We start from the raw sequence: 14,257 nt of genomic DNA on the forward strand, positions 1-14,257 counted from the left end.
CTCATCTAGTCTTGGATTGGGCACAAAATAAATGCCCACAGGGAGCTAGAGGGGAGGATAATGAGCTATGAAAAAGATGCTCTGTTTTTATTTACCTATGCATATCAGGATTCCACTCAACAATTTTCTTTCCATCTGCAATTTCAGATTAAAACTTAGGGCAGAGGACCTTCCCATTTTATGACAAGAAACAAAACACAGCATCAGAATCCCAACCCGGAAACAGTTTTCTTATTTATAGCTATGTACAGGGCTCAGTGGTTAGCACAGTACTTGACTTCGAGTCAGTACCCAAAACAATGCACACTGAATGACAGGTGGATGAATAAAAGAAGAACAAGTTAATGTAGTAAAAAATGTATCTATCGTTTTATTGTCTTGTGTGCTGACCTCTGTAGTCTCTGGAGTCAGCACCATAAGTGACACATCAAATACAAGGATAATATCTATTGAATAAATGTGATCCTCATGACTCAAAGAATAATTATAAGTCTAGCCCAGATTCCATATTTTCTAAAGCCTATGACATAAGTATGATATGAAAGCCCAGATCTCATACTACAAAAGTATGTAATCTAAACAATCTGTATGGTTTTTAGACTTTTAATAGTTTTTACATAAAACTCTTTAAAGAAAAACACAAGACCACTAAATGATGGACAGTAGGTATAAAACCCCTTTGATAAGCTTCTAAAACATACTATTTGCAAAATATATTTTTCAGGCATTTATATAATGATAAAGTTAAGGACAATTTCACGGTCACTATCTGTTAAAATTCTGATTCGTGCATTTTCTACAGGTAGTACTGCAATGGCCATTTCTCTGTGAAGAGCTATTGCTATCTTCTCAGTCCCAAGGAATGAAAAAAACCTTTCTTTAGAGAAAGAAAGGCAAAATTTAGCACAAAAATTCAGTTACTGCAAAACCAATGCTGCTTTTAGTAAATCCATTCAGCCACATCCAGAACTATACATTATGTATACTCATTGGACTGACACAGTTGTGACACTTTCCTGAGCCACACCCACACAACCTAGATCCAACCACCACTGAAAGGCCCTATGTATGAGCACATGAGACTTTTGGGAGATATCTAGATATAAAGCACAACATATTATGCTATGTTACTACAAATTCTTCATGTAATTTAATCTTCTTGATCTCTATATAGCCTAATTTTAATTACTTAGTGTTTTTAAAACATTTAACATATTTCTGATAAATCATTTCTTTCAGTTACCTTACAAAATATTGAAATATGTTTAAAGCTTTGTGTTACAGTAAGATATTAGAGTAAGGATGCAGGGAGAAAGGGAGGGAATAGAGAGGTAGAGAATAAAAAGATGAATTTATGTTTGACGAAAAGGAATAAAGAATGTTTATATTCTATAATTACTTGAAATGTAATACACTACACTGTGCACTCACAGGAAGGAGTACATTGACAAGGCTTTGAGAATTTTGCACAAAATATTTGGAAATTTGCTATAATAAAGACTATAACAACAACATAAGGTTTTATTTAACATTGTTTATTTTTTCATAAAACTGTACAGTTTTCTATAATCATAAAATTGTGGCATCATAAAATGGTTAGTGTTTAAAAGTGATCTATCATTTTATAACTCTGAGGTTCAGAGACGCAAAGTGACTAGCTCAGGTTCACACAGGAAGTTAAATTAAATTCTTTTTGAGTATTTGTCTTAAAAACACCATATATATGATGTTATATGTATAGTACATACTTGTGTTAAATACATATACTCTTTATGTAAAAATTTTACAGCTACTGACAATGTCTTGGGTTGTTGTTTCAATTATCAGAGGTTACTGAGCTATAGGATGGTTAGGCAAATTACCTTCACAGATAAATATTTTTTTAAAGACTGAGGCTAAAATCATCTCAGTTTTGAGCATTGTACTATAGCTGGTGACAATACATTTATGATTTTCAACATAATAGTTATAAGAAGTTACATGACTAAAAATATAAAATGAGACTATTCAAAAAACAATACCTAGTAAAGTTGAAAAAAAAAAAAAAGGAAATGAAATACTGTGTATCCAGAAAACTAGCATCTTAGGCTTTACCTGCAAAATTGATTTTGTATTCAAGTAAGTAATTTTACAACTAAGCTTCATTATGACTCTAAAATTTGTAACAATCATTTATAAAATTCTGCTTAAAATATGGGAAGTTTCAAACTTTCTTTTTAAAATCTATTCTAAAATATCTTTCTTAAAATATTTTCTTAAAATCTATTTTAAACAAGCAATTTCCTCTGTTCCTCTAAATTTGATATTAAACTGTAACCATCTTCACTTATAGTATGCTGTAGTTGGAGTTGACACAAAGACAAAAATATTACATTTAAACACTGTATACTTATTTCTTAAATGAATTTTTGTAACATGTAAAATAATACTTTATCTAAAATCTTGATTCCCTCTTTGCAACTTTTCATTACTCATGATACTGCAGTCAGTCACTCATGACAGAAAATTATTCTTTTGTTTGCTAAAGATATTTTTTAGAATATCAAGTTTTGATAGTATTCATACAAGAAATTTTGGAAAAGGAGTTTTAATAATATCCACCATTAATGCTATATTTCATTTACTTTCAAAGCACCATATTCTTCTAGTTTTCTTACTTTCTCTTATAACATTCCTTCCGATTTGTTACTGAAATCTCCAGCCCTCAATGACTAGTGTTACAGTACCCTAAAATTTGTTCTTACCCTTCCAATCCTTTATATCCATTCGCTATTTATGAATTTATTGCAGTCCAATTAATTTAAAAGTCAGATGTTTAAGACTTTCAAATTCATTCTTTTCAATTTGACCACTCATCCATATTCCCATTTTCCATTAGAATTTCCACTTAGCATTTTAAATTTAATAAAGAAAACTTAGTTTTTCCCAGCTTTATAAATCATTCAGTTGTGGAAGCTAAAGGCCTGTTTTATCTGTTAACTCTCACTTCTCACAGATCCTCTGTGTAGTCTATCAGAAATACTTATTAGCTGTATTTCAAAATCTATCTTGTACCCATTTATATCTCATTATCTTCATGCAACTCTATCACTTTTTGTCTCATTTAATGTAATAGACAATCTCTTACATGATCTCCTCCCTCTTTTTTTATCCTAATCCTTATAGTGTAATCTATAACCAATACAAGAGCTACAATAATCATCTTTTGAAAGAAATAGTACCATTGCTCAAAACCTTGCTCCTTACTATTCAGAATAAAAATCAAACTGTTTTCTGATGTCCATATGGCCTCATTTGATGATTCTCCAGCTTTACTTTCCAAACTCATTTACTACTGCTCTGGTCCCCTCACCTATTTACTTGCAGGATTTTCTACTCCAATGGATTTTTGAAGTATTAGGACATTTGCAATTGCTTTTTTCTAAAACCTGGAGGATCTGCAAGGTTCCTCTAAGTAAGATCTAAGCATATATTCCATTTAATTTTGCGAAGATATTTGTAGAAGACATTTTATATAAAATAAGCTACATTCCACTTTGTAAATGGTTGATACATCTTGCAATTCATAAATTTATTAATCAACAAATGTGAATTCATAGAACTAAAACAGGTGATATCAATATGTTTTAAATTTTGACTGTCCAAGCACTGTAAATACATGAATTATACCACAGTTTCAATATTTAATTGATCAAAATCAGTATAGGGGACTTCCAGACATGCATTAGCATCCACAGAGATTCTGAACAGGAAATCATGCAGGCTCAGGAACCTGCCTTCTAACAAGTATCTTAGATGATTCTACAGCAAATGGCTTATGTATTGTCCCAGGAGACACCAACTCTCTGTAGATGTATTTGCTCCCATACAAGGAAGGGGCCTGATATGAACTGGTACAGATCACCAAAGGTATGAAACTGAACATCAACAGATGGCACAATCCAAAGTCCCTGTGACAGTCAGGGTGAAGCTTCAATTTAACTAGCTTTGGGATCTACCCTGGGGATCTGTAGAGCACAATTCCAGGTGTGTCTCGGTGGGTCATAGAGGCATGTTATTGGGATCTGTTTAATCCCTCACCCATTCTACTGTGGCAGTCATCCCCCACTCAGTTTCACACACACTGTATGCAGCTTTGTTTTGCCAAGGCCTTCTACCAAGCCATAATGTCTCTACCTTGAAACAAGCAGATCATGGACGAATCCCCAAAACCCTAAGTGAAATTAAACCTTTCTATGATAGCTTACTAATACAGGAAATTGCTACCACAGAAGTGAGGTCACTGTGGTGATGATAGCAGTTCTACCTTGAATGTAGAAATCTTAGGAAATGGTAGCAATGTGGGAGCAATCTAGGAAGTTTTGAAGCTGTGGGCTAAGCAAGCCTTAGGATACAGTATATAGAGCTTTCTGGCTATTCTAATCAGAGGAAAGAAGCTCAGGATGTCAGTAGGAATATGAGGAATGGCTTGGCAGGTTCCAGATAGGAACAAGGACTCTACTAGCAGTTGGAGTAGAGGTCATATGAGTTATATCTTGACAGAGAATTTGCCTGGAGTAGAAAAATAAGAGTTATGTAGTAATTGATTTGGCAGAGAAAATACTAAGACAGTCTAACATTCAGGTTATGGCAGCAGGTATTGCTGATTTCTTTTAGTAAGCAAAAATAAAGTAGAAAAAAATTGAAAAGTTAAATTTTGGCCCAGAAAGAACCGCGTGTTAGACTGGGTCAAAGGAGGTGTGGCAGTGAAGAGATTAGCATCATTAAAAGGAAAAAAAAAATACTTTGAGCAGGGACAATAAGAAAGATAGCTTAAGAATATCTCATGAATTAGAAAGATCCACCCATTGCACACTCAAGGGTACAAAAATATAAACCTCCCATTTCAGAAGAGAGTTCCTGGGACCCCTGTGCAAGAAGAATTTCTTTGGGAATTGGCTTCCCAAAATTCACTTTACCATGCTCAGTTATCCAGGCAATTAGAGGCCAGGGCATTGTCTAAGAGGGCCTGGTTATTCCTTCCTCTCATATCAGACCTTGACATTGTACATGTGGTGCTGATTTTACTAGCTCGTAAAAATGGAAGAGGTCTGTGGTCAATGAGGTTTCCACCTGCATTTCAAAGGAAAGTCAGGGAGGCCAGGCAAGGTACTCCTGAGAGGGTAGGGCAGGAAGCTATGGGAATGAAGCCAAAGGTACAGCAAAGAACTCGGGAAGTCAGACATGGCAGCAATGTGGAAAGTCAGCTGAGGAAAGCTGCAGGAAATGAGCGGAGCCAGTACAAAAGAAAGGACTTGTGGGCTGCAGTTGACAAAATTGTGGAAGTGCACAAGCGCTTTGCAACTCACATTTTACCAGTGTGTGCCTGTATGCCAGATATGGTCCTAGGAGACTAAATGTTTGCCAAGCTACATTTCGGTCTTCTTTTCATCTATTTTTGATACTCATTCCTGTGTTTTCAAATGGGAATGTTTACGCTATGCTATTGTGCCTTGGAATTACATAACTTGTTTTTATTTTTAGATAGGTTTACAAGCTAAAAGTCTGTCATTAGTTTCAGAAGACATTTGGACTTGGACTTCTGAAAAATGCTGGAACTGTTGAGAAACAGATTATTACATTTCTGGTTGTATGTGGGATAGCTGTATTTTGCTAGGCATAATTATGAAGTTCTTGTTATCTTTATTTGGAGATTAAATATGGTTTCAGGAGATGTGTTGCGGTAGAAAGTTGAAAAGTATGGTATGTAGTGGTAAGGGTGAAGTTTCAACATGATTTGCTTTGTAATTTACCCTGAAGATTGATGGAACACATTCTAAGTGTTTAGGTGAATTATGAAGCATAGCTTTAATGTTATGTTTGGTCCTTCATCCTTTCTGTTCTTGCTGTCTTCTTCTGCTCTGCTTTCTGTACTTATTAACTAAGTGGCTATGTTCTACTGCACCGTTTCAGCATGCCATGGTGTTTTTGGTTTGGATCCAGCTGATTATAAATTGAGTCCCTCAAGCCTGAACAGAACTAAATCTTTTCTCCTTTAAATTCTGAGAGTCAGGTATTGTGTCCCAGAGACAAGATAACTGTATAACACAGTGACAAAGTACAAGAAAATCCCATGAGAATCAACATAGAAACTCTCCTAAGTGCTCCTGGCTAAGAATTAGTAAATATATATATAGTATTGACAGCTCAAATGGTATTATATTGATATTAAATTTTTTAGGTATTATAAACCTTAAGTACCAAAATGTTGCATTTTTACTACAAAATTTTATGTAAATGAGTAAAAGTATAAATAAATTTATAGATCGAGTATAGAAATAAAACTATAGATATATAAAAATATTTATTCTAGTTCTTTAGCTAATAACCTCATAATATCTTTACAAATTCCTAAAGAACCACTTCAAGTACATTTAGAAAAAAAAATTGATTATCTCTTTATAATCCCCCTTTCCTCATCCTCTTCCTTCTTTATGCCCACTAACTAACATTGTCCAAAAACCACTATAGATGGTCAGCTCAGCACGGGAAGGGTAAACAATCCAAGGGATCATAATGGCTTGGCAATGGATGCATAGCTAGAGAAAAGCACAAGGAAGACATGCACAGAGCAGCCTAATAGAAGACGCAGAAATCTTCTTGGAATGACAAGAGCATCTACATGGGGAAGTTGCTACAGAAACTACTCAATACAAATAGTCATAACCTATGGGGAAAAAATGTTGCATGGAATGAGAGGATACCAGCAGCAAGAATTTGTTTAAATATTTACTAACTCAGTAAGTAAGGATATTGAAGATTATAGTAACTCATGTTTCTCTCTGTGTGAGGATTTAAAGTATGAGAAAGACAGATATTAGAATGAACTCTTGTATTGTATGAAAGGAGATATTTTAATAATAAACTCATGTTTCTCTGCCCATAATTAAGAAACATGTAAAATATATTTGTATATAAGAATATTAATACATATGCATTTGTTTCTATATGTGTGTATAAATGTGTACATATGTATATGAATCACCTAGCGCTAATAAAGGACAAGAGACAGCTACTCCTCAGTAGGAATGAACATGAGCACAGGCTGCATCCTAGAAATCCTAGATTTCTAAATACAGGTCTCCTATTAGAGACACCAGAGCTCTTTGAAGAAATGGCTGATTCCAGAGCTGGAGGAGGAAATACTAAAATGTCCCTAAGGTAGACTTTTGTTCTAAAAATATTTAAGGTATTAAACAGCAATGAGAAATATACAAAAACATACAAGCTACATTGAACAAATTTCTACTAGATAAATTTTGTGTAATATAAGCTTATGTTTGATGTTTACATAATCATAAAGTACCTTACAAACCTTATTAATGATGAAAGGGAAACAAGTAGCTTTACAGTGGAAAAGACAGGTGACACTCTCAATGAAATGGGTAAAATTGATATTCCAGTAAAGTACAAATATTGAAAATTTTCCAAAATTTTAATGGATACAAAAGAAAAAATAAAGCATGACAGATCTAATCATAAACACAAAATTCTACAAAAGCAAATGATCTGTAATCTTTAAAAATTTCAATGTCATGAAATGTATAAAAAGCCCAAGAAAATTTTCCATGTTAAAGAAAGTAAATAGACAAAGTAAATGATTGTAGACTAATTCTTTCAACATAATGGACATTATTAGGATAATTGACAAAACTCAAAAGGAATCTGGGGATAGAATAGCACTGCAGTCAGTGTAAATTTTCTAATTTTCATGGTTTTAGTTGGAAGAATGTTCATAAAAAGTACTAAAATATTTGGGATTGACAATGCATAGTTTTGGCTACTTACTCTCTAGTCATTTGGGAAAAAACTTTTTACTGTCAACTATTCTGTTACTTTAATATTCTTTAAAACAGGTACATACAACAACAAATCCCTGAATCAGGTAATCCTACAGGCAACTAGTATGGTTTAAAGTCTACTAATAATCATGGTATCTTAGCTACTTTTCTCTCACTGCTGAGACAAAATACCCAACGCCAAGGTTAAAGGCGGAAAAGTTTATTTAGCTTAAAGTTTGTAGAGGTTTCAGTGCATAACTGACTGACTCCAAGGTAAGGTGGCACAGTTCATCATGGCAGAGGACAGCAAAAGCAATTAAAGCAAACAGAGAAAAACAAGCCTCTTTCTCCCTCTTTTATCTTATCCAGACTTTTGAAATGAGAGTGGTATGAATCCAATCAATGGACTGATTCAGTAATCACCAACCCTCAGTCACTAACCCTTAATCCCAGCACCTTTAATCCTAGCATTGAACTATGAATCAGTCACAAACTGAAGATTCACCTCCAAAAAAGTCTCATCTAAAAGTATATGAGGCCTTGTGGGGGACAGCTAGACACAAGCTATAACAGGTATTCAGCTTCTAATCTACTAGTACTATCCTCTCTCACTAACACCTTCGGGCAATCTCCTTTCTTCAATTTGAGATTGTAGGGGTTTTTTCATAATGATATTTTGTTCTTTCATGTGTCTGTGAAATTGGTATTAAAATAAAATCAGTAAGATCCACAAGACTGAAAACAAGTTATTGAAGAATTTATAAATTTCTCTCTGCATTCATATTGTAGGACAATGGCATGAAATTTAAGAGAAAATGTCATAAAGAATACACTTAAGAATCTAAACAGTTGTGGTCTATAATATTTCATAAGAGATCTATGATAAACCAACAAGATGACAACTGTATGTTTAAGTAGGAATGTAATATTTGAAATCATGTTCCATATCAAGCAATGTAACAATGGCACAATCAGTAAGTGAATTTAAAAAATCTTGCATTCAACAATTAATTAAATCAATACTTAATATAATAACTTAACTCCCTTAAGCCCAGGCTGTTATATTTGAAACAAAATTGTTTTTCTACTAGCCTACACCTGTTTATAAATAGCAGTAAGACATCAGAACACCCCAGGGGCTCAATGGACTTTCTAAATATAGCTTTCCCTTTCTCCAAAGGCTTTGAGAAGAATCCTATTTTTTGGGAAAACTCGGCATTTATAAAAGGCACATAGACATTAATGTCAGAGAATTAGATCTAGAAAATATTTGAAGTATTTTGTTACTGTGGGAACTCACATTCTGGCAGTATGAAAACTGAAACCCAATGAAATTAAATATTTTATTCAAATGTCAGATAACAATTAGAACACTCAAACCTCTGTTTTCCAAATTCACTGAATGTGGCATAAAATAGATTGCAAAATTGCTCATTTTCATTTCCCTCAATATCACATTTCCTCTTGCCTCTTAGTAAGATAACATTACTTGCAAATATGAGCTATAACCACTTTTTAAATTTCACTTTGAAATACTATTTCTATCTTAAAATATTTGAGAATAATTTTATTTCTTTCTTCAACTGCCTGCTTTATAGTGTTTTACTGTTAAGCCATTATACAAACAATAAGTACACAAATATATGGTAAAGTTGATAAGAATCTAAGATAAGGTAAGGAGTAGAAACAGCATGTTTCAACAATAGAGACAGGGTAGAACAAACAAGTATAATTTTTAAAAAATGCAAGCTAAGCCTATTTAGATAGATCTAATAACTATAGATAGATCTAATATTTAGATAGATCTAATATTTAGATAGATCTAATAACTTAAATTGAGAGTAACTTCCATTGTTTATATTGTCTTAAACTATGGAGTAAATAAACAAAGCAACAAGATTTTTGTATTTTAGCAGTGCATGTTATTTAAAAGCTCTGAAAATTTTTTTAATAAAGAAGTGTGTCTTCAACTTTTTTCCATTTGTTCAAACTATAATCTAAAAAATTATATTTAATCTCAAAAGTTATATGATTTACCCTGTCTACACTTTTTAAAAGCATTGGGGATTGTGAGTACGTTTTTGTGTGTATGTCTGTGTGTGTGCACACTAGCTATAAAATTTTGTCAGATTTGATAAGTGAAGTCAGCTGCTGGTAAATTTAAAGTCACCTTAAGTGATTTATATGTGCAAGCAGTTTGAACTTTTGAACACCTCTCTTTTAGCAGTTAGAAGTATAAATATGGCTGTGATGTGATATTTGAAATCCATTTTGTTCTGAGTCATTTGATAAGTACTCATTCTACGTGGTTGTAAAGTCTTCAGTTGTGTTCTAAAAATATTAAAAGTTGATAAGAATTAAAGCAGTCAGTATGGTTTCATATGAAACAATGAAAGCCAAGAAGATACGCTGAGCACCAGGCCTTCTAATTATCTTTGGACTAAATCTGGTAGACACAAAACATTATTGGAATTGGATGCAGGCATTACTAATTCTTAATGCTAAAATAAAACTTTTTTAGTTAGGAAAGTATCAAAATATTCTAATTTATTCCACAAGGTAATGAATTAAAGAATTTTAAAAAGTTTTTTGTACTTTGCAGTCTGCATAAAATCTTTTCTGAAAAATAGTCTACTCTCAAGTAATATCAAGAAAATATCTTCATTTTGAAAACTTTTGACTTCTCAACTCATTGGATTTAATGAACTCAGATCACTTGGATCTTGTTAAATTCAATAATTAGTATTTTAAATAGTTTCCCGAATGTTTATGGTAGTGGAATAAAATTATAACTAATTTTCAGTACTAATAATAGATTCAATAGTAAATATGCTTAGTATTAGCCAGGTGTCATAGTACATGTCTATAATCCAGTATTCTGGGAGACTGAGGCAGGAGGATCACAAGGTAGAGTACAACTTGGGCAACCTGGTAAAACATGAAGACTCTTTCGCCATTAAAAAAAACCTCAATACAAAAACCAAACCAAAACAACAACATCAACAAATTTTGGGGATGTATTTACAGTGAAGTATCTAGTTTTAATCTCCAGTACCTTAAAAGACAAAAAAAGAAAAAAGATGCTTAATTTTGACACTCAAGTGATTTTGATAGTCTAGAAAATATCATGATTTTCCAGAAACTTCATATCATGAATAAAGTAAATATTATTTATGTTCTTTATGAAATGTATCTTATTCATATTTTAAAATATTTTTCCATGGACCACAACATTTTAAAGTGTCTTGACTATGTACCCATTATATATAATATCTTCTTAATATCATCTTATAACATTTCTTATTGAAAAAATACTTTCTTAATTACATTGAAATGTGTTCATTTTTCAGTGCTGCTATTCAATATTCCCTCTTCTCTCTGAATCTATCCTATTGGCTTAAAATAATTCAATTAAAGCAAATGTATGGAATATTCTTGAAATAATATATAGCAATATCAGAGAAAAAGAATATTGAAAGTTATATTAATAAGTAACAATTAATAAAAGTTTAATAAAAGCTGAGTGTATTTAATCAATGTGAAAAGCATTAATTATAATTCTGAGCAGTGACATTTATACATTTATAGTAATAAAGTGTATGAACTAGCAATGATTATATATATTTTTTAAATGTTGAGACATAGTTATAGCAACTGTTTTTAGTTCAAAAGAGGCATATTGGGAGTGTTCAAGCACTATTTCATTGGAATAGATATTTAGATATCACACAGAAAATACTTTCTACCATGTGTCTGAAATGCATTTTTAATTAATGCATTTTCACTCATTCAGGAAGGAAGAAGACCATTGACTTTAAATGTCACATTATGATATCTTCAAGCACCAATTTTACAGTTTTCATGTCACTGTTCCTTTTACATTCACCAAATAATCGTTTCTCCTCATTTATGCAAGTTAGAAATCTAGGAGCAATCCAAGATTCTCATCCTAAAAACCCCTATCTTCATGCTTCCCACTCAAAAAGTCTCTAATTCCTAGCTTTCCGATGTTAGATAGTTCTCTCCAAAGTAAACCTGCTCTCATGGTCCATTCGGGCCTACTATCTTTGCTTCAGACTGCCAATGAAATCATTTCTAATTCACTGTGAGCAGAGCAAGTTTTTTTTTTTTTTTTTTTTTTTTGTCTTTTTGAGACAGGGTCTCGCTATGCAGTTCAGGCTGACCTTGAGCTCACTTTGTAGCACAGGCTGGCCTCGAACTCACAACGATCCACCTCAGCCTCCCGGGTGCTGGGATTACAGGCATGAGCCACCACGCCCGGCTTGAGCAGAGCAAGTTTTAAGGCTTCCTTTATCATAAACAAATATACTTTGGAAGCTCTACACTATATATCAAAAATGGTCCAAATTATATATCCAATATAATTTAAATGTAATTAATCAAAGAGCTGATTGGCATTCCACTATGTGAATCTTACTAATACTGGTGTTGAAAGTATAAATTAAAATATTTTATCTCAATTTTATTTTTTTATAATTAGAAAACATTTTCTCAGGTATCAAACATTTTGTATATCCTTTTCAAACTCATAGTCTCTAGGGAGGTTTTTTTACTTTCAAAAGACTCAACAACTCTACCAATGAGATACCTGAATACAAGGACCATCACCAAGATGAGTAGAACAGGTATATGGGAGTTGGAAAAGAAAGTGTTTATGAACAAATATAAAAGGCCAGGAAGAGATGGTGGCACTAATTCATATGTGTGAATCATATGATAATATGTTCTGTATTACTATTTACATATTTAAAAAGGAATACTGATAGTAAACTGTCAACACAAAATTAAAAAATGTCTTTTTTTTGATACCAGGGATCAAATTCATGACCTTGCGCTTGCCAAGCAGGCACTTAGGTCACTGAGCTAACCTCCTAGCCCTTATCAATACAAAATGAAGTAAGCTTAATGTGTCCTAAAACAAATGCAGAAAAATGATTAACTGGTCGTGGAAGTATATATATATATCTTTATATATATTAAAATATATTAAAATTATATTCTCTATAATTTTATTCCCTAAAATTATATTCCCTATATAATAAAGATATATTAAAATTATCTTCCCTAGTGGGTTTCATACAGAACCACTGAAGGAGATGATGAGACAATGGCTTTAGCAAGTATATGTAAAAATTCCACCACCAGCCTCAGGCTCTTATTATTTTGTGATTTTCATGTATATAAGTCCAGATCTTCAGTCTGATACCAATGACAGTGTAAGACACTGTTCAACTCAACTTCTTTCGGCTTTAGTTTCTTCATTTGTAATGTGCAAATAATATTACTTGTCACTTCCTGACCAGAAGTATTTATACAACTAATTGACTGTCTCAGCAGATGTATTAAGAGTATATGATAAATAATTTATAAACTCTTGGAAGTATTTTAAAAATATGTAAAAAACAGTAACGTGGGCAGAGCATATTGTTCTATACATTCCTTTGAGCTTTAGTAATATGTATGTGAGTGTGTAAACCTAAAAAGAGGTAGCCCTCAGTAAAGTGAAAAGAGATAGCCCTCCATAAAGTGAAAATAGGCTAGATTTTTAATAATTCCTTTTTAAATTTTTATTTGTACAGCTTTGTAATACATAATGACATTAATCTGGGGAGCTGGCATAGATACATAACATGTCTTAATTCTTTTTACCTCCCCCTTTTCTCCCTAACTCTAAAATGCTTTCTTTGCCTGTTATTTATTTTTTTAAGTTCTTGTTGAAATTGGGGATATAATGAAGAAAAAATATTCTACAGAGTGAATACAGTTTACCTACTTAAACTGATGAGGTATTTTACTAAGCATACTAAAATATTTTACTGTTTACTAAAATAACTAAATAAGAAGAAAGAAAAAGAATTAATTTATGACCTTGAAAACAATTATTTAACCAATGACAATCTTCAGATGAGAAACAAATTTGGATGAAAAAACAACAAAAATGCTCTGTCAAAAATCATGAGAGACTCAGAAATCAAAGTATTGTATCTCAAGGAAAATGAAACACAGAGAAAAGATCAACTGAAAATAATTCTCGCTTACTACAGAGTTCAATAAGCACTAATAATGATGCTATTCTTCTTAGAGATATAAAAGGGTGTGTGACTTACAAGTTGGTTGGAAAAATCAGGATTTTTTTATCATTGATTGGAAAGAACAGTGTTTTAAGTTAAGAGAAAACAGCATGGGAATATGAATGAGTAACAACCAGGAAAATTGTGAGTGTCATGATTGGACATTAGTATGTATAGCACATAGATTGTAGAAAGATAATATAAAATAGATTGGCATGAAACTCAAAAGAGCTATGTAAAAGTTCTGAACTATTTTTTGTGGATTCCTAAGAGCCAATAAAGTTTTTTAGTACTATTTGATTCAACAAGTTAATTCTTTTAATAAAAGTATGCTGAAAAAGGCTA

The 14,257-nt window shown here is 32.4% G+C and overlaps 1 protein-coding gene across 1 annotated transcript in view; it reads left to right on the plus strand.

Moving 5' to 3' along the window:
* Positions 1-14,257, plus strand: part of Pkia (cAMP-dependent protein kinase inhibitor alpha) — an 86,101-nt gene that overhangs the window by 54,241 nt on the left and 17,603 nt on the right. The window lies entirely within an intron of this gene.

Source organism: Cavia porcellus, unplaced genomic scaffold (genome assembly GCF_034190915.1).
Source record: "Cavia porcellus strain 051 isolate PalLab524CR breed Dunkin Hartley unplaced genomic scaffold, mCavPor4.1 scaffold_10, whole genome shotgun sequence".
Taxonomy (NCBI): domain Eukaryota; kingdom Metazoa; phylum Chordata; class Mammalia; order Rodentia; family Caviidae; genus Cavia; species Cavia porcellus.